At 42.4% G+C, this 21,097-nt stretch overlaps 1 long non-coding RNA gene across 2 annotated transcripts in view; it reads right to left on the bottom strand.

Moving 5' to 3' along the window:
- LOC125326185 overlaps positions 1-21,097 on the bottom strand; it is a 151,266-nt gene that overhangs the window by 116,405 nt on the left and 13,764 nt on the right. For both annotated transcript variants that reach the window (XR_007203709.1, XR_007203708.1), the window contains exons 2-3: positions 3,768-3,841; positions 1,819-1,929 (exon numbers count right to left, since the gene is read on the bottom strand). This is a non-coding gene — a long non-coding RNA (uncharacterized LOC125326185). The remainder of the gene's footprint in view (positions 1-1,818; positions 1,930-3,767; positions 3,842-21,097) is intronic.

Genomic DNA, 21,097 nt, shown 5'->3' with positions numbered 1-21,097 from the left:
TGTTAAAGTGTGGGTTTTTTCAAAATAATATGCAAAGACAGGTCAAATGTTACTGGTCTTAAAAAAACCCCCTGTGTATCCAATCTCGAAACTCACTTCTGCTGAGCAGCAGATAGGACAGGATCTTCAAGCTCACATCAGTCAACTTGAAGAGCTTATTTCAGCTCTAATGGACCTTTCCAAGTATGTACTCTGCACTGGAACATGTATCAGCAAAATCATCCACAGCTCCACATAGCACTCCCACTTCCAAACAAGGAAATGAAAAGGACAAACAGCAGGGCTTATCTTCTCCTTTAACCAGAGATACATACCTTACAATTAGCATGCCTATGGTTCACAGAGGGGAAAAAGTAACAAAACACAACTAACACAATTCTTCTCCTAAGAGTGCTGCTCCAGCAGCACTGTGATCTCCAGGCCCCAGGAGGTCCACTGCCAGAAGCAGATCAAAATCTCATTCCTGTCACCGAGGCACAGTTTTGTGAAACCATGCATGCCAAAGCCTAAGAAATACTGTGCAAAAGTCAAACTGCATCTTTTCTGAGGAAGAGTTACTGGCACACTGAGTATTAACACATGGCAGTAACACAGAAACCTGTGCATGCTCCCTCTACACGGAAACAAAACCAGTACAGATGTTTGCTGTCAGTCCAAACCTGCACCCTTTTATGTACATCATCTTCAGCCATGCACAGAAAGTTCAACAACTATCCTTGAGTGAGGGAAAACCTACAGTTCACATGTATCCCTTCAACCAGCGAGAAACAGTGCTCTGCAGGGGTGAATGCACTAAGGACTCAGATGAATCAAAATCTGTATTTGACTTTCCTACAGAGATCGTGGGATCTTGACTACCCAATTCCTCCCTAATTTCTCAAAACAGAGGCTATGCATGCCAACTATACATAGAAATGTTTAAAGAGCTTAGTGTTCCAGCTATTTGTGTGTGGAAAGCAAATCTTAAATGCTATTAATTCCATAACTCTGACCACACAAATCCATTAACACTGACTTTCATTAACACAGCATGGAATTATATTCAGTGTGAGGGTGTCATAGTCTCAAAAGAACCCTAAATTACTGTAACTTGTAAGTCAAGCCAAAAGAGAAGAATGTGTTGGTGATGCCTTCTAAATGATAATTCTTCAACACTTCTTATTAGGACTAATATTTGGCATCACTTGTCAGTTGTTTCAGAGTGCTACATTTCTCAAAATGAAACCTAGACCATAAAAGTCTGGTAAGGTGGAAGTTGTTGGTGTGAAGTAAATTGTATTGGCTGTCAGATAATTATCTACTGTATCTTGCAATTTTTCAATTATGTATTTAACTCTCTACTCTCCTCTTATTCAATGAATAACCAAAAATTAAGATATTGCATAGTATTTTAATGTCAGCTACCACATTAATTATGATTGCTCTTCTTCACAGACACAGACAATGCATATCTGAATGTTTCTTCAAGAGAAGATCAGCTGAAGAAATAACTCCTTTAGGAAGAAAGTGGATAATGCTCTATTTCATCTGCTTCTGAAACTCCAGCCACCTTCTTGCATAGCATGAGAAAATACATCTGAGAAAGCTTGCTGCAATATAAGAAATGAACGCTGGGAGTCGTGGAATCGTTTAAAAGTGAAATAAAAATGTAGATATCAATTCCTCAAAGCCACAGGCTTCTGCTTAGGGCTGGTCAAAATGCCACTAAAATTAATATGAATTTAGTGATTTGCTTTAATATCTGCCTTTCATAACCATTGTTCATGTAATATGAGCACAACCACATTAATTCAGTGGGATATACCCCATTTCTCTTACCAGTTCCAGGAAAGGATCAGAGATATTACATGATAAATATGATGCACTTAGCTGTGATTTTATTGTCCCTCTATTTCTGCTGCCCTGTGGAATGCGCAGAGAAGTTGGTTCCTGTGATGAGGAAAATAATCCAAAGTGAGTAGGGAATAGAAGGTAAACAACTAGTATTAAATTCAGTGTATGTTCCCAGGGCTATGGTTTCTATCTGGTTCAGCAGACACCCTGTCATCAGTCTGCTTTTTCAGCAATCCAAACAGAGGACATCACCACTGATGTAACTGGGTATATGTCATATAATTGCTCTGGCACAGCATAGTCTATAGATTTAGTACATGACTCTGTACACATTACTGGGTTATTAAAAAGAAAGACATTAATCACTGTGACAGACACAAAACAGCACTATTCTCACTCTCTAAACTGAGACATCAAATAGATCCATTGATAATTAGGATGATGACAGCAAGAAATTAAATTTTAAAGACACTGTTTATTCCTCACTTCTAAAAATTGTTCCTTGCTATCCTGCCCTATTCCTTCTCACAAATCTGGTAGTAAAATATTAGGCAGCTTCTTCTGTGATTCTGCTGAACAGTTTCTTGTTAACAGACACATAATAATGATGACAAACGAGAGAGAAGAAAGTGGTTATTAAGCCATTAGAAGCTGAATGCACAGTGTTTGAGCACATCCAGCATTTATCTAGCTTTAACTTGCTTCTCTAAGCCAAGAAGAGAAAATGATACAGAGCAGAAAATGTAAATAATCAATGATGTAATAGTGACCTGTGTGATACCTTGGAAGGGCTTAAGCATACCTTCAGATTTTCTGAACAAAAAACCCCATTGTCCTCTCCTGACACATGAATGCCTGCTTACTTTCTTCACAGCTCTGCAGCACACATTAACCCTCTCTGTTATGTAACACTGCATACACACCCATGTCTCTGTCTGAAAGCATGCAGCAATATTTACCTGCATGTGGCTGTGCAGCCAGCAGGAGGATGGGACTGAATACTAAGTTCTGTTTTCTTAAACAACTTGTAAGAAATACCCAGCTGTACTACCACTGGATTCTTCCTAGTGTTTGTAGAGTGAAAAATGTAAAAAAGGCAAAAGGCAAGCATGCTGTGCTTCCAGAGTGATTTTTCATAGGAACTTGACAAACTCTTGTGCAAAGGCACCTAGCAGTGGATTAAATTACTCTGGATGATTTCTCTTTGGCTTGCCAAAAGAGGAACGAATATGAGGAACCTGACACATACGTACCTAGAAGGAGCAGACACAAAGAGCAGGATGGAAGAGCTTTCTGGGAGATCTGCAAATCTGAAAAGAGCAGACATGAGCAAAGCTGGCGTCAAAAACAGATGGTACCAAGAAACAACAAGTGAATCCAGAGAAACAGTTGAGGTGAACCTCTTTCCAAAGATAACCCTTTGCTTGTCTCATTGAGTAGATTAATGAGCTGAGAGGTGGCAAGTATTATTTGAAAAAAAATATATCTTTATGGGGGAAATCTGGAATGCTAATTTTTTTGCTGTTTTCTGCACTTTGAGGTTTGTATGTTTGTTGAGTCATGCTTTGAAACAATCTTTTATCAAAAGTAGTTATGGTTGGGAGATTTTAGACAAAATATTTTGATAAAGTGCTTTGAATATATTCCAATAACCATTTCAAAACAAGTTATCACTGACATTTTCAGGAGGTGAAGTGTTGGAAAAGCCCAGCTTTTCCCACAAGTCTTGTTTTGCTCTGGAAGAAACCCATGCTAGAATGAAAACATATTTCTTATCAAACTTCAAAAAGCTCATCTGATAATTTGGGGAGTTCGCTATTATTGGAGATGGTGATTCATTCAGTAAAAAGAACAAACACTAAAACAGAAAAGGTATCCCACAGGGAAAATACTGCGTGAGTGGCAGAGATAATTTGCAGCAGTGACTCTCTTACCTTGGTTAAATGTTCACAGAAGGAAGTCTGAGCAGAAAAGTGACCTCTTCAGTCTTTTTGACCGAAGACAGCACCTGTTTAGAAATAAATGACTTGTTATCATACATAGTGTATTTTTTCTGAAGATATCTTTTCTTCATTTTTCTGAAGGTATCTTTTCATCATTTTTCTCATGTTGAAATTGGCCTTTTCAACCAGCCCACATTTTGCAACTTGGTTTTGCTTTCTTTCCGTGACTGTGTAAAAAAAAGAGTTACAATGTAGTTGAAACTATAATTTCATTGATGTTGTTTTTGTAAGTCAATGTGTATTAACTGCAGGCTGACAAAAAAGACATAACAGAACAAAAAGAATTTCTGCCTTCAGCTAACTTGATATATAATTACAACAGTATAGTGAGAAAGAAATACTACAATGGAAGTGTTCAAATAGTCAAAACAACAATGCACAAATTCCTGCATGAAGACACCAAAACCCTTGACAGGTAATCTTGGAGTCAAGCTACAAGTACAGGGCAGATAAGTGAAAATATCCTCCACCAAGACATTAATAACAAGGTACATTCAGTTTTAAAAGACCCACAAGAAGAAAAATATGAGAAAAGTCTTAATGCTTCTCCTAGCAATGAAACAGCTACTAAAATGGAAAAATGAAAACTTAAAAAACAAATGGAGTGTAACTTTGATTAAGGATTTGTTTTTCAAAGGCATTCATCTATGTTATATGACTGGTAGACTTCAGTCCCTGTAGTGCAGCATGTTCAAATTCAAGATCAGATTTTAGGGAATACACAAAGTTTTGATTGGAAACTCCTTCAAACAATAACCAAAATAAAGACATTGACATAAGGAATTTGGTTGTGGTTTCACAGGCAGCCCAGACAGTCTAGAAGCTTGGTGACCAAGCCAGGGCTGCTGCTCTTCTCCCTACCTAATTTTCCTGCTGCTGCCCCAGCCTCAGCCTTGCTGCCATCCCAGGCTTCCCCACAGCTCCTTCCCTCCATTACCTCTTCCTTCCACTGCCATGACCCACCAGAAAGCAGGAACCAACAAAAGAATTCTAATTTCCTTTTTATTTTTTTACTTTTTCTTACTTTTGGGCCACTTCAGTGAGCTAAATCAGATAACAGAGTGACCCAGCAAGTGCCAGAGGCAGCACAAGGAGAGCACTGGGAGCACATGGCATGAAGGAGCTGCTGTGGAAGGTGCTCCTGCTCCCTAGGTTGACACTGAGCTCCACTCACTGGAGTTAACAGCAAGGGTCCCACTGACTCCAACAGGTTCGATTGGTCCCACATTTGGTGGGACTCATATACGAAGCCCACATTCACTCCACATGTGCCAGTGCACACTTATGTAGGTAACTGTACGCAGCAGCCAGGCTCCTCTTTGACGGTACACTGGATGCCTTCATCAGGGATCAGTGGAGCTTGTACCAAATTTGTCATAAGGAACAACCTATGGAAAGTCACAAGCCTCTTATCCTCTTCTTGCCTACAGTGTTATTTACCTAGAAGACTGATCCTAAGAGTCTTTTGGCTCATTCCCCGGCTGCCCACACAGCCAGGCAAGGACTTTGAGATGCAGTAGGAGTTTGGTCTCTTTACTTTAGGCCAGAGCAGCCTCTCTGAAACAGAGACCATCCTTCATTTCATGGAGAATTTCAAGCTGCAAGAAGTTAATTACAGACAAGGTAAGAATGAGCAGTTGTGGCAGCAGTCAAACCCTGAGCTGCACTCAGGATTTATAAACATGTCCTGCACTCAATTAATGCTCTCGCCTTTACCATGCAGAAGTTTGCTCAAGTGAAGAAAGAGGCTGGGTAATACAATGCTGCGCACTGCAGCACTTTATTACTTTTTTTCACACTGAACTGAGGACCTCATTAGTTATGTTAATTTAGAACTAATAACACATTTGTCATAACGGCTGTTTCTTTCCAGAATGTTTTACATAAAATTCACAAGTTTGATGTTGCAGTATGCCAAAAAAAAGTGAGAAATGCTTTCCCTGCTCTTGACAAACCTTTTTCTAATTAGGTTGGCCATTTTTCTGCCTAGATGCTGAACTGGAAAGATTTTTTTTTTGTTAGAATAAAAGATACCAGAAGTACCCATTCTTCTGGGTTTGAAAGTGCTTATTAGCACATTTGTTCTAATCACTGATAAGATGTCCCATAGTTATTCGTAAAGCTGAGGATACTAAACAATATACAAATGTGCCAGTTGGTTTAAATAATCAAGAGGCTGGTGAAGGGGAAACTACCGAAACAGTGATGTATATTGATTGCATTAGTAATTACGTAGTATAAACCTCAAAGTCAAGGCCTCTTTCCCTTATTTTGCTTTGTGCAGTATTTATACCACCAAGACAGCAACCATCAAACCCAGCTTCCATTCCTGCTTGCTCTTTCAAAGATTTATCGAGGATTTTCTGCTTCTAAGAAAATGCCACCTGTGGCAGCCCTTTCGCCCAAGGCTTCACAGCTCCCTGCACTCAGAGAGGGCAAAGGTATGATGACAAACACATAGCACTTGCCTAGCCCAAAGCTTCTATGCAACCTCATGTGCTAATCACAGTAGTCAACTCTAATAAGAGATTTGTCCAAAGACTTCCAGTAAAGTGCTGGTGTTATTACAGGAAGAAGACCCACTGCTGTTGATCACTCAACACTTGACGAATATTAACATAAACTGTGCATACACACCCCCACAAGCCCCTCTTTGCATATGACTATGAAAAGTCTAGAGAGGATGAAGTGCCTCAGGTACAGAAAGAGCCTGGCTGAGCCAAGAAGAGGATCCACACGCTAGCTGCCATTTGATCGCTCAGCGTCCCAAGCCCCTTTTCTAACATCCCACTGGCCAGTGTTATCTGATTAAATCTAGGGTGAAAGCAGCAGGCATGGCTCCCACACCTGACACAAATTTACAGCTGAATAGGTAAAAAGAACACAACAAAATAAAAAATTTTGCTTGCAAACTTTCAAAAACTGAGTTAAAGGCTCTTTGAGAAAGAGAAAGGAGGCACAAACACCCACCATGATGACTGTGGCCAGGGAAAACAAAGAAGCATGGAGACAAGTCTCTGTGTTCTGCCTAGGTGTCCTAACATGGCTGGCTTAACATAAAGTGCGAAAGCCTTTCTTCATGCATGGGCTGCAGCCCAGAACTGTCTCCCCACGTGTACGCATATTTTTCCAGCTGAATGCCCTAGACACTCAGTATTGAGTCACACACACTTAACTCCATCCACCTGCAATGGGATTTACTTTATGTGGCATGACACAGCTTCAGAAGAAGGGTGCTACCAGTCATGCTCCCCACGCCGTGCCCCAGCACACCCTTTCCCCTGTGGCTGCAGCTTAGTTCAGTTTTGAGGCACATTGGTTTCCTTTCTGAAAGCAAAATCCTCCTGTGAACATACAGTATGATGGGCATGCTTAAAAACACCTCCTAGACTGACAGTCCCAGGAAAAAACAACATGTCTGGATATCGTATGGGACGAGGCATAAGAGATGCTAAACTGTTCCCTCAGCAGTGCATGGCAGAAGAGCTTCATGGCCTGAGCTGCAGTCCAGCTCCAAGAGCCACAGAGGTGCAGAAACCTGAGCAGGCATCTCAAGTCCCCAACTCTGGCCTCAAGCAAAGACATTAGGTTCTGGACCTTTAAAAGCAGTGTTTTGGAACATAAATATACAGATAGGGGGTTTTTATCAAGATATAAATTTTTCTTAGAGTGGTTACTTTGTTCTTTTATTATCTGTACATGAACTATGCAGGGCATTTGTTTAGAATCTGTAAAAATCTGTTTCCCATAAGCAGCTTGGCATTCTGTCTTTACTAACTACAACATTCATTGAGAATGAAAACATTATACTATCAAACTTTGAGAGAAAACATTGTACTATCAAAAAGAATCATTATTACTTTAACTTTATCACACTGGGTGATTACAACTGAGATAATTAGAGGCTAATTCAAGAGGAACTGAAGGGGAAGTGTAAGCAGAGCTAGAAGTTAATCAGAAAGTGCCTGTATTTGAATCAGGAGTGCACAGAGTTTGATTTCTAGCAGATTTTTGCAACTTGAACAGGCATAAGAAGGAAAAACAACATAGAAGAATAAAGGGGAGAGAGGAGTGGTGAATGCAGCCTGGAAAAGAGCATGTTTGACCTGCTGGGCAGAAGAGACCTTCTGCAGGCATGAGCCTCCTGGCTCAGACAGCGTGCTGCCCTCTCCCTCCAAAAAACCCAGAGTGAGTTCAGCCCCAGGACAAGCAGACCCTGAGTAACTCCACACAGAGTGTGTTGAAACAGGCTTTGCCCACCAGTGCTTCAAGGTGGGAGCAAGTGGCAGAGGTCTTTAGGAGGAGCTGGAGGAGAGACCCTGCCCTTGGCTGTGGGGATGAGTTGGAGTGAAGCAGTAAGGCAGGCAGATCATAATCTTGCTAGTGGGAAAGTTTTTTAAAAATAATAACTTAAAAAATTATTTTTAAAAATTAAGAAAAAAGTACAAGGAGAAGAAAAAAGAAAAATACAGCTCTGACCTTGATATTAGGGGAAGATAATAACTCTAGGGCACAGATGGGGTCATCCAAATGAGAGCAATACCTGTTGGAGGGCAGGTTAAGCTGCTTTCCAGAACACATCACAGGAGGGCGTGGGAGCAACCTTTTTCAAGCTCCCTCACCATGTATGTCCAGAGAGCATGCTGCCTTGTCTAGATTCTGAAGCAAACCCTCACCACCACCTCTCCATCAGCCCATGCCACGTGAGTCAAGCTGTGCTGCCTCCAGCATCCTTGGCAGCTCAAGCCTCTCCTCACAGATGTAGCTCTTGGCATAACCCACCACAAATATCCTGCTACGGCAGCTCCTGTGCCACCACTCGTAATTGTTACTGCGCCAGCATGAGATACAGCAGGGACTAATTCCTGGAATTCTTGCTTGCTATTGAACAGACCCCTTAGAAACTCTTATTGCTGACCTTTGCAGAGAAGTCCCCCTACTTCTGCAGGGACTCTCTGAACCTGTGCAGGAGAGGAGGGCTCTGAAGGCTCAGATGGCACAGCAGAAAGCATCACAAGTTGAGCTGGGTTTCACAGCGAACAGGGGATGCAGGACCATTTTCTCTGCCTCACTGTGTATTAGCAAATGCTTGGTAGTATATTTTTTTCCACCACGGCCCTCTCAGAAAATCTTAATGGATTGTTTGCTTTGCCAGAATACCATAAAACAGGTCAGCGTGTGAAATAAGCCATCACCAATAAAAACACTCTTATGAGAGGATAATGGAAATTTATGGTAGGGCTTTGGCTTGTATGGCAGTGCAGCTAAGAGAAGAATTAAAATGGAAAAAACAGTGCTTGGTACTCCGAACGAGTGATTAAGGCACTTCTTGACCCCGGTCACTTCCCCAGATAGTATTTCAGAAGGGGTTGAGTCTAGCAGCATTGGTGCCTCAGTTAAGGGAGGGTGACCCTTGCCTGCTGTCCATCATCCCAGACTCCACCCCAGGAACAGCATTCCCATCTTGTATTGGCATCTTGTATACCATCAGGTATTCTCCCAGTTACTGACCAAAGCTAATTGAAAGACAGAACATCCTTGTTTCCATTGCAAGGAGATTCAGAAATAGACTTAAACAGGGGGGGAATCAGGGACTCATTGCTTATAGACCCAAGCCCCAGTAGTCTCCTTTCTCCAGAACAAGAGCCTTCCCATGCATATCTGCTGTGACAGACCTGTGACATGGGATTTTGCCAACTGCTTGACATTGCCTAAAAGACAAAAAGAGCAAGGGCATGGACTGACACACAAGCACTAGACACACTAATGTCTGGCAACTAACCCAGCTCCATTTTCCTGCTTCCTGTTTAATAGGCCCTTTAGGGAAGTTTACTGCTGATCTATGCTAGAAAATTACTCATATAATTGAAACATCAGTATAATACTGTTTCCCCAGTATAACTTTTTCTTTGCAAATTTCTGGATGCAATTATCCCTTGTGACTAACAAAAACAATGGCTTAATCACAAATATACGGTTAGAAATGTCATTTTATGATTAAATATAAAATGCTTGTTGTCTCAGCATTTCACGTCAAATGGACTATCCTTCCTGGGAGCATCCAAAGGAACTTGAGGAGTAGAAACAGGGTAGGAATGACAGGAGCTAATTATCCTTTCCTCGGGAATTTTGATGAATAAGCATTTCAAATCTGACCTTCATGACAGTCCTCAGATGCTTCTGAGAGTTTCAGAATCATCTGAAGGTACCTTCAAACCCACCAGAAATTCAGAACATGAGCCTCCGCCTGATACAGGTCTAGTGGCACCTCAGCCCCACTGCCATCCTTGTTCCCCATCCCCTCTCCACATGAGCAGGAGCTGGGCTACAGAATAACCAAGGCAGCTGCTTGGCATTTGTCCTCTGGGGAATGGCAGTTCACAGAAAAACTATTCTGTAAAGGTTTGGTTGGACTATTTTCATTTTGCAATTTTTTTATGAAACCCACTTGATTTTATAGATCTCTCTGTACGTATACCAAAATTTTTACATACACAGAAATGTAAAGGCAATGAGGAAAAGGAGAGTGAATACTGAGTTTTGAATCCCTATAAAATCCCCAAATTGCTCATTTTTAAACCCTTGTATCATACTAAAATGAATAAAAATGCTTTACAGTCACACTAGCTGAGAAATAAGAGTTACTTGCAAAACATGAGACTCAACACTTTTCAAAACTCTGCACAAGTTCACCAAAAAACAACCATAACGTGCTAAGAATTTCTTTTCAACTAGTGCTCAAACAATCTCAGGAAGTGGCCTAAAAATTGAAAGGTCTGGTACTCAGCTGTTAGCACCAAGCATCAGAGTCCTGAGCTCATAAAATGAACAAATCCTGCTGTTCCCGTCTACATGAAAGAGCATTCAATACGAGTAACATAATATTGTGCATATTCACTGAAATGGAAGAGAATTCCCACATTACATCATCAAAATGTTTATTTTTATTAATTTAGAGATTTTAAATATAATTCACAAATATTAAGATACCAAAAAAAAAATTTAAAAACTGCTACACCTCTAAATAAAAATAGCTGTTTTGAATCCTCTGTGAGATCACCAGGACCTACACATCTGAAGTGATGTTCTTTCCTTGCAACAAGCCAAGGCAGAACTAGACTACATGGGAACCACCAGAAAACTTGGATCCCAGTTCTCATGTCCACTCAAAAGTGGCTCCTGTGTTTGCAAGAGGGCAAAGCTGTCTCCTAGCTCTGAACACCACAGAGGAAGCCCAGACACACCCTGAAACTTTACAGCAGATGTCTTCCTTTAAAGTACCATGCAGCACATTCACTTTGGGTTTTGAATTATTTACTATCAATACAGCTTAGTTGTATTAAAGTTGAAATCAACATACTACAAGTATTGAAGCAATTTTGGTCTTTCATTAGTCTTCAGACAACATCACTGTAAGCATTGGCACCAGCTTCAGTATAAGCAGAATGCATATTTCTATATGTACTCTAAATTAAATATGTATGAAAGCCTGAGAACCACAATGACAATTACTGCACCTTGGAACGAGACTTGGAATATTTCGTCTGGCAGAGTTCAAAAGACTTTTCAGCTGGGAGCAGCTGTAGCTTGGTTAGCACAAGAATGGATTGATTGCAATTCATAACTTGGAATATGGATTAATGCAATATTCATGGAAAACTGCGTGTGCAGAGCTCCATATGGCTGGTGAAGCTCTGAAAGCATTTTGCTTCAGGGAAAAATCATGTCACCAGAATGCATTTGCCTTTACTGTGTCCAAGTTAGGAAGGAAGGAAGCTATTTTCCTTGCTTAGCTGGAATGCAGATTGTAGAGTCTAAAACTCCCTTCACCCCTACCCAAGGAAGCTGGAAGAGACCTCTGTTCCTAAACCAGGAGGCTGGGTTTGACTGCCTCCTTATTTGCGCCCTGCAGACCACAAGATGCATTAGCTCTATCTAGAATATCCTAACAAACCCTCTACGGTGACTCTCAAGATCAGACTCTGCCAATACAGACAACAATCAGGACCTATTCACAGTCCAGGTGGACTCTTGACAGTAAAAAGGCCACCACAGACCAAGCACACCTGTCTGCTTTGTACAGTATAAATAAACACTTTGGCTACTGAATAAGACACTGCAGCACTCACCGTTTTCTATCAAAGACTGAAGAGAGCATTACAACCTTCCTTATGCTGTGTACCAGGGAAGCCAGCCAAACTCCCACAATTACTTGTTTGGCATCTGCTTTCTTGTTCTGGTGCTATTGAAGATCATAAAGTCAAGACTGAACAACGTATCTGGCAGGTCTCAGCTGGTGAGTCAAAACAGGGGGACAAAAAAAGATGTGGTGTCAAATTGTTCTCCTAGCTGGGTCCCCATCCTTCACATGGCTTTGTTTCAAAGCACTTCAGGAAAATATTTTTTAAAAAGTAGGAATTGTCTTAGATCACAGAATGGTTGCTGTTGGAAGAGACCTCTGGAGGTCACCTTGTCCAACCCCACTGCTCAAATAGGGCCACCTGGAGCTGATTGCCCATGGCCATGTCCAGTATGTTTTGAATACCTCTAAGGATAGAGACTTCACAGCCTCTCTGGGCAAACTCTGCCAGTGCTCATTCATTCTCACAATAGAAGAGTTCCTTTTTATGTTCACACAGCACCTCCTGTGTTTCAGTTTGTGACCATTGCCTCTAGTCCTGTCACTCAGCACCACTGGAAAAAGCCTGTCTCTGTGTTCTACGGACTTTCCCTTCAGTATTGATCTCTTCTCCAGGCTGAAGAATGGTAGCTCTTTCAGCCATTTCTCACAGGAGGAGAGTTCCAGTTCTTTCATCATCTTCATGATCCTTTGCTGGACTCTCTTCGGTGTGTCCATGTCTCTTTTGGACAAGGGAGCCCAGAGCTGGACACAGCACTCATGGTGAGCCCTAAGCAGTGTTGAGTAGAGAAGGATCACCCCTTTGACCTGCTGGCAATACCTCTCCCAATGCAGCCTGGAGTACATTTCGTTGTCTTTGCCACAAGCACACATTGACAGCTCCCCAGGCCTTTCTCTGCCAAGCTGCTTTCCACCAGGGCAGCCCACAGCATGTACCAGTTCCCAGGGGGTTTCCTCCCCAGGGCAGGTAGTTGCACTTCCCCTGGCTGAACTTCGTGAGGTTCCTGGGTAAAAGATTCTGTGCAAAGATGCTGCTGTTGGAAGGAGTAACCCTCTCTTACTTTGCAGATTTGGGTCACTCTGGTTGGCTTCATGCACAGGAATTGTTCTTCTTCCAGTAGGCTGAAATACTGCAGCTGCACTAATACACAAGGCACGCATTTTACATTTGAAGTAAATAATATTCTACTGAAAAGGAATATACTTCTGCAGGATGACCTTGCAAAAAAAGTCAGAGGGGAATTCCTTAAACTTATATGTTTACATACAGGTAAAACAGGCCAGGATGCTGAAGCATGATGCAGGTTATCCCCCTTGTCTTGGGGTGACTTTATGATGTGTATCCGTTATCGCTGCCCTATGCCTAGGAATTAATTTTGTGCCTTTCTATGCCTTTAAACTGAGCCGGGGGGGGGGGGGGGGGCGGGGGGGGAGGGGGGGAGGAAAAACTGAGCAAAACTTCTTCAAAGCAGTTTGCAGCTTGTTCAAGGTCACACAGAGACAGAGATGGCTCTCTGCATTCAGCTGCGGCAGGAGAGCAAGAGCAGAGGGAAGCACCAGGCTTGCTTTCTTTCCAGCCAGCTTTCCAACAGTTTTTCAGCTCCTTTTCCTCCGGAGAGTTGAACCTTTGTTTTCCTGGGACTTTGTTTTTTCTTTTTCCTTTTCTCTGCTGGACTGTTTCAACATCAGAATACATCGGGAGGAATTTCCACCGAGGCCTTGGCCCTGGAGGTGGGCCCACCACCTCATCCCAGCTCCAGGGAGGGGGAGAGAGATCTACGGAAGGACTCTGAAATTTCCCCAGGTTTTCTCTCTACAGTGAGAGGTTTTATTATTTAGCATCATTATCCCTTTTCCTGTGTGTTTGTTCAATAAATAGTTTTTATCTCTTTCACTTTCCTTCGAGGAAAAAGGTTTTTTTCCCGAACCTGGTGGGGGAGGGGTGGTTATAGCCTGCCTTCTCTCAGAGGATGTATTTCTAAATTTGGCCAAACCAGCACACCCCTCACCCTGTAGAGATCACAATTAGAAATGTCTTTGGGAGGTAATGCTTGAGCAGACAGACCACCTCCTGCTGCTCAGCAGGGGATGCTGCTCTGCAGCACCTGCAGCTCACTCCATGCTGGCACATGCACAAACCAGGAATCTCAGCCCTTCCAAGAGACATCCACCTGCAAAGCAAAATAAGAGGAAAGTCAGGGAGACACCCAATGCACTTTCCAGGCATGTATTTGTGGGGAGATAGTTTAGAAAACTACAGCCTATTTGAAAATGTGGCCTAGGTCCCATATATTCATTTCTGTGAGAAGCATTGTGCTGAACACACTTTCAAAGACTTATTATAGACATTATACTTCCCAGTGGGCAATCCCTTTTAATGACTTGACTTCCCTTTGCACTACTGAGACTTGTTTTTTCCCTAGACTGGTTTCACAGGACACATGGTACACTTTTACATCTTTCCCTGGTGTAATTTAATCTCTTCCTACTTTTCTGTACTATCTGATGAAGTGGTAGCACACTAGGAGAACCCACTGGTTCAGCAGGGGCTGTGATCTAACTTATAAATTTCCAGCAAAACCACAGTGTAGCTCAGGGAAACAGGGGTGTGCTTAAAGCAACTTGTGCAACTTGCTAGAAATCACACTAGCTATTACAAGGAGGAAGGTGAAATTACTGCATGCTGTTATCTGACTTCTGAGAATTTGGAGGAGCATTGCCCATAGTGAAACAAAATGAGTGAAAAAATCCCACAGTTTGTGCCTTCAGAGGGTCAGCAACCCAGTTCTAGGTGTTCAGTGCTGAAGGCTGATGCTTTCTTGAAGTTCTTTTCCAGAGTCTAAAAGTGGTTTGGGGGAAAATAAATCTCAAATTCCGCGACTCCTGTTTCATGTCAGGGTTTACAAGCTGTACATTTGCAGCCTCCTCAGAATAGCAAACCTTCAGCCTTTCACATGATGCTCCTGAAAACACACTTCTTAACGAGTTGTTTTTCAGCAACATCCCTAGCTGGTAGGGGCTGTGCAACATTACTTTATTATGTTCTTCAAGCTGATTGTTTTCTCTGCCCCATGGCCTCTAAGGCATACTGCAACGATCTAGGATCTGGCAGATTGGATTTGGGGAGACAAAATGATCAGCACTGCCACTAAATTATGTTTCAGTTTGTGTGCGTTTTCATCCAATGCATGGCATTGTTTCAAAGCATTTTTAAAAACTAGAGTCTCTCCAGAATCCATGGAATAACAAAATGTTGTGTCTTATCTTCTCAGAAGAAGTCTAGTTACAAGCACTGCCTCGTGATTATATTTCACAAATAAATAATCAGTCTTTCTAGAAGGCAAAGTCAAAGCTTTCTTCCCCACCACCACTTTTTAAACAATATATTAGAGACTCTGTGTGTTGTCTTCTTACACTGATTTTCCCTGCACTCAGGTAATTCTTCCTCATGGAGCTCTTGTGGTTTTCTGCACACCACACCTTCTGATGAATTCCCTTTCCTAACAGCTTGAGACTCTTCAGGTGGGTCAGGGCCATGTGAGGTTGTGGCAGAAGATCCAGAGGTGGTAGAAAAAGAGCTAGAGGCTGCTGGGAGCTACAGAGTGAGAGCATTCGTCTGATCTCCACCTGCAGCTAAGAAACAAGAGAACCCTTCCCTCACGTACCTTAACCTCTATTTTATTGTCAAAGGTGCATGAAGAGCTTGCCTCTGTGGTGCTTATATGTGGTTCAGAAAGCAAAAGGTCACCAAAAAGCACCACTATCACCCTCACACAAGACACAGATCGATACAGCCTGAAGCACACACACTCTCTCTCTCTCTCTCTCCCCCTCTTTCTCTACCACCCAGAAATTCAGCCAAATGAAAAGCAAAGCCTTCCCTCCAGGAAAACCAAACAAAAGCCATGTGTCTTGAACCCTCTTTGTGTCCAGACAGGCATAGGGAGTTTGCCAGAGCAAACAAGTTCCAGAGTCAAAGGATTTCCGCTGAGAGCTCTCTGCAACCAGTCCTCCTCAGACCGGCCCCGCACTTCCCAGCCAGCTCTTGCTGCTCAAACCGCGGCAAAGAGGCCTCCCATTACAATGACACATTTGACAGCTTTGCCAAGAGCACTTGGGGAGGTGCCAGAGAAAGAAGCAGTGCGCTTTCCTGAAAAAAGCAGACACTCTGGGGAGGAATACTTGAAATACTCCTTCTAGTAAACCTGAATGGTTGAGCGCCCACGCAGAGAAGCACTTGGGCTGCTGTCCCAAGGGAGAGCAGAGAACAGGCTCCACCAGGTTTCTCCTGCTCCAGAGCATGCCACCCGCCTCCCCATTCTCAGTGGCATTTAAAACATTTGCATTGAAGAGTGGCCATCTCTTTCTATGCTTGGGCTCACTTCGAAGACATCCTTGGCTGCTGATTTCAACCTGATACCCTGCATGTGCCTTGCCCCAGTCAGCCATGCTTCAGAGCCCTGCTGCTCAGCACTGGGCTCTCAGTAGGCCTCCTCATTACCCAAATGCAAGTCCTAAGCCTGGTGAGAAGTTCCACAGCCACCAAGATCTCACAGTCCACCTGAATAAAGCATCATGAGAAAAATGGAGATGTTCTTGAGAGGATACACAGATTTTGAGCAGCGTCATCGGGGAGATTTACACTGTGCTGAATGACACAAAGATAGCCATTTGACCCCAAAGCAAGTATCACCCTGAATCACCAACCTTCAGTAAGGGGACAAGGATTCAGAATGATTATACTTTTATGTCTCTAGACAGTGACAGAAGCCTTAGACTTGTTCAGGTTTTCCTGCTGTAGGGAAAACCCTGAGGAGGAGAGAATGCCATTGCAAGCACTAGAGCACTTTTTCCCACTGCCCACAGTGAAAGGATGCTTCCCAGAGGCAGAGCTTTAAGAGACTTACGCAGCAAAGCAGAACACCCACACACGTGCACATGGGTGTGTGGAATGAGTGTATGAAATGTGTGCATCATAAGGTCTCCAGTATATTTATCTGAGGCATCATTCAACTTCTAAACTTGTATCTTGCAGAAAGGTTTTAATAGCATGACATAATCTAAGTCATGTACCAACTCTGTTTTTAAGACAGTTGACTTCTGTCTGGTTTATACAGCTCCCTCTGATTTTACACAAAGGCAAGTATAATGGAAGGCTCTTCTTCCATTGCTTTTATGTGCCATATCCTTTCCTTCTGTTTCTTCTTTAAAACACATTGCGTTTTTTATTTAATGTAGGATTGTACATCCAGAGCCTTGCAAACAGAATGCATAATTGAATATTATACTCCACTCTTGAGAGACACACCATAAAATTAATATTTGAAACATATCCTTGCTGATCCAGGACAGAGAGCAAAATAAAACAAATAAAATATTCTAAAGCAATTTGTGGCCTAGCTGCAGAATACTTTCCACACATTAGCATAGTAAGAGAAATACTTAACATTAATAAAAGGTGAGGTTTCGTTCACAGGCATTATACTGTGCTGCGTTGCTTTGGGCAATTAACAAGTTGGAGTGGGGTGATGAGGAGAAAACTAGGAGTGAGAAAAGACAAGATTTCAAACAATGGTCCCTGTTCCCTCTCTCACCTCCCAACACAAACACACAACTGTGCAGTGGGGAAACACAGAGCAAGAGACTGTTAGAGATGAAACCACATTGCAAATGGAATCACTGTGGGGTCAATGTTTCACAGCATGGAGGCCCTGGCTTCATGAAAGGCATTTGAAATGCTTAGGACAAAAGATTACGGGTAACGTTTGATGCAGTACTACTGCAAAGCCAAGGGAAAACAAAAAAGAAAAAAAAAAAGTTATAAACTCTATTCAAGAGAGAAACAAAGCCAGGGCAAACAGAAAGGGGATGGCCATTACTAATCGACTACTTCTGTCATTACCACAGCCATGAAACTAAGATATGAATTTGGAGTAAAAAGTGCCTCATATGGGGGTGTTTTGCCCTGGGAAACTGGTGTGAACAAAGAGATGTCAAGTCATTAAAATCTGTGCTGATGCCAGACAGTCTCAGATTTCAGAGTTAGGATCCAGGGTTTCTAATTATGTTCAAAACTGTATCTAGACATAGAAAAAATGAGTTTTAACTTTATCATAAGAGCACTGATGCCTGATCTTGATACCTACTGGCATCCAAACCCACCTGAGTTCTGTATATGCTGTGCTTTTGTGCATTACTGGGACTCCATCTTTCATGTGTACCAGATGGTAAGGTTTTCCATAGTTAAGATGTTGAATTCTGGTAATGGTGGCTGCAAAAACACACCTTTAAAAGCATACAGTATGCAAATAGCATTGTTTTGCTTTTGTTGTAAACACAGCTTAAAATTATGGCTGAAATGGAAATTTGCCTTTTTAACTGGGTTGATACCTCTGTATTACACAAATGGACAAGGAACAAAGAGAAAATGTAAAATTTCATCCTCAGAAATAGCTACGGTGCATAACCATGACCCGCAATCACCAGAGTAATTAATGCTAGAAAAGTTCGAGGCAACAGGTACACCTACAGTACCACATCTGCAGCTCAGATGTTTATTAGTCACAACTTGACATTAAAAGACCTTCTAATTGGCAAGGATTTATTCCCTCTGATCTCAGGAAGTTTATAATTGCAAGGGCCATAGACACAACATGAATAACGTCTAAGTCTTCCACCCTTCCTAATGTGTTACAGAAAGCATGCACTTTGGTGCAGAGAGCAGGGTGGCAGTGAATAAAAAGCAGGTGAGCTCCCCTCTCTGGTCTACCCGAAAAGGAACCCCCCACAATGCCCAGAGTAGGCATAAAAGCTAATTTTCACATAGAGCCCTGATTAATTCTCTAATTTTTCGATTCTCTCCAGTGTCCAGCAGTCAAGCCTGCCTGACACGCCCCTGGTTCCTACACTCCATGTGGGAGCCAACCAGCACCCCAGTGGTGCTGCTGCTGGGGTGCAGGGCCTGCCCTCCAGCCAGCGGGACTGGGCTGCAGCGGCTCGGGGCACAGGTGTCCCAGTAACGTGGCACTGGGCCACACCACACACACGTGCAGCCCCTGAGCACACACACGGTGCTGGCCACACACAGAGCCGTGACGGGGACGGCGCAGCGGCACCAGTTTGTCACCACCACCCTGTCATTCCCCTCACTTGTCCTGGCTCAGCCACCACTGCTCAGGGAGGAAGTACCGTCTCTGTTGCAATGCCAGGGATGTTCTGGCAAGAAGTATTTCCAGAAAGCTGCACATTTGAGAAGGCACTTTAAAAGCCCAGAACTCTTTGTTTAAACTCCGATTGAAGACAGACCCATAAGCACTCTATATTATTTATTAGTTATTGTCTTATTTAATCCTTTGGAAAGGCAACAATAGAGGAGTTACAGTTCTCCACTTTTTTTTCCAAGCTAGTGATGTTATTCCTTAACTTAGAAGCTGAAAGCAGACCATACCATACACTTAACTACCAGCACAGATGGGTTACTGTGATCCACCCCATTTGCCCCATTCCTGACTCACTACCAGTCACTATTACTGATGCATTGGTCCCCAGCACAGGATTCCTGGTTCCCTGGGGAACACAGGTCTTTGTCCAACTACCTCAGCTCAGCAAATGCATCTCTGCCTTCATGCAGAAGTGCACCTTTCCTGATCACTCTTGAAGAACACAAGCGGTTGGGAGCTGGGAAAAAGCCCGGGGCAGACTGCAAGGATCTCACCCCATGTGCACACCACGCTAGTTTCAAATTCTCACTTCAAGGCCAGCCTACAAAGGAAAACCAGGAGTAGAAAGGGGCATTTGCAAAAGGGAAGGAGATGATTTTTGCCAACCTAAGAGTGATCCACTCATGAATGAGGAGCACCAACACTCCCAACAATTCAGAAAGACTGGGTGACAAACAGGAGCAGGCTTCTGTTTTTCACATCGGGTTTCTTAGTAAAAACAAACACACCAAAAAAACCACAACACCGCTACTCTCTCCTGCTAGGTAAAATACCATTAAACAAGTAGACAGATCAATAGATTTCACTCTCCCTTCCACACTGAAGCAAACTGCCCTCAGACACAAGGTTAATTTAGGTACCTCTGCTGAGGTTTTTGTTTTGAAGAGACATTTGTTTTCAGGGAAGACATACATAATAGTCAGACTGCACCCTGAAATCTGATTTTACTCCTTTAATGGTGGGCTTGGGCATCTGGAGTGTATATGAGCAACAGCTAGCCTCCAGTTCAGCTTGTAAAAACTTTTTGTGGGGGTTAGTGACTTTCGTAGTATTTTTCATGTTAGAATAAATTAACTTAAGTGTGCATGGAAGGTAGAAATACATATGACTGAAATGAAAAGTTGAGCTAAAAATAGCACTAAACCAATTGCATTGTTCATAGTGAGGGAAAGGAAACCTGGGGGGAAAAAAAGAAATATATTTAACAGCTGTCTCAACATAATGTCAGATTTATTCAAGATTTCTAAAATGGTCTTTGACAAGCCTTGACTCATTGGATCGGACTGGAAAGGGTATTGAGGGTGGACTATTTCTTGTGATTTATAAGAGACCACTGTGACTAGTTTAAAAAACCTGCATACAAGTGCAGTAAATTAAAACAGAAGCCTACAAAAGACATGTATGTTACAGACAAAAGGCTTAAAGCATTCTTCAGTCTGAATCACCAGAGTGTGGTTTGCAAAGGGAAATCAGTTTCAAGAATTTCTGCTAGCCAAAGATATATTCTCCAGTATTTAGAAGAACTAATTCCTTCTATTAGCACACTTTGGAAATTAAAACCTAAACTTATGCAGCTATATCATGCTTCCAAAGGCACGGCACTTAGTCTCTGTACCAAAAATTGCAGAAATAATCAGTGGCTCACAGCTCACACTGGATCGTGTAGTAGTCTCATGTATCAAAAAGCTTGCATGGTGCATAGAGCAACCTCTACGCGAGTGCAACTTAAAAAGCATTCAATTTTGCCTGTGCAGAAGAGTGGGAAATGAAACCATGTGTATTTGATCAAAGACGGGCATGTTGGCCTTCCCCTTAGCTCTGAGAGATAATTGCACAAATTTTCGCATAAAATTTGAACATTACTTAATTCATCAACAGAACCTTGCACAGGCTGTACCACA

Source organism: Corvus hawaiiensis, chromosome 5 (assembly GCF_020740725.1).
Source record: "Corvus hawaiiensis isolate bCorHaw1 chromosome 5, bCorHaw1.pri.cur, whole genome shotgun sequence".
NCBI classification, from domain to species: Eukaryota; Metazoa; Chordata; class Aves; order Passeriformes; family Corvidae; genus Corvus; species Corvus hawaiiensis.
The sequence above is the reverse complement of the archived record's forward strand: the minus strand, read 5'-3'. Positions and strand labels throughout refer to the sequence as shown.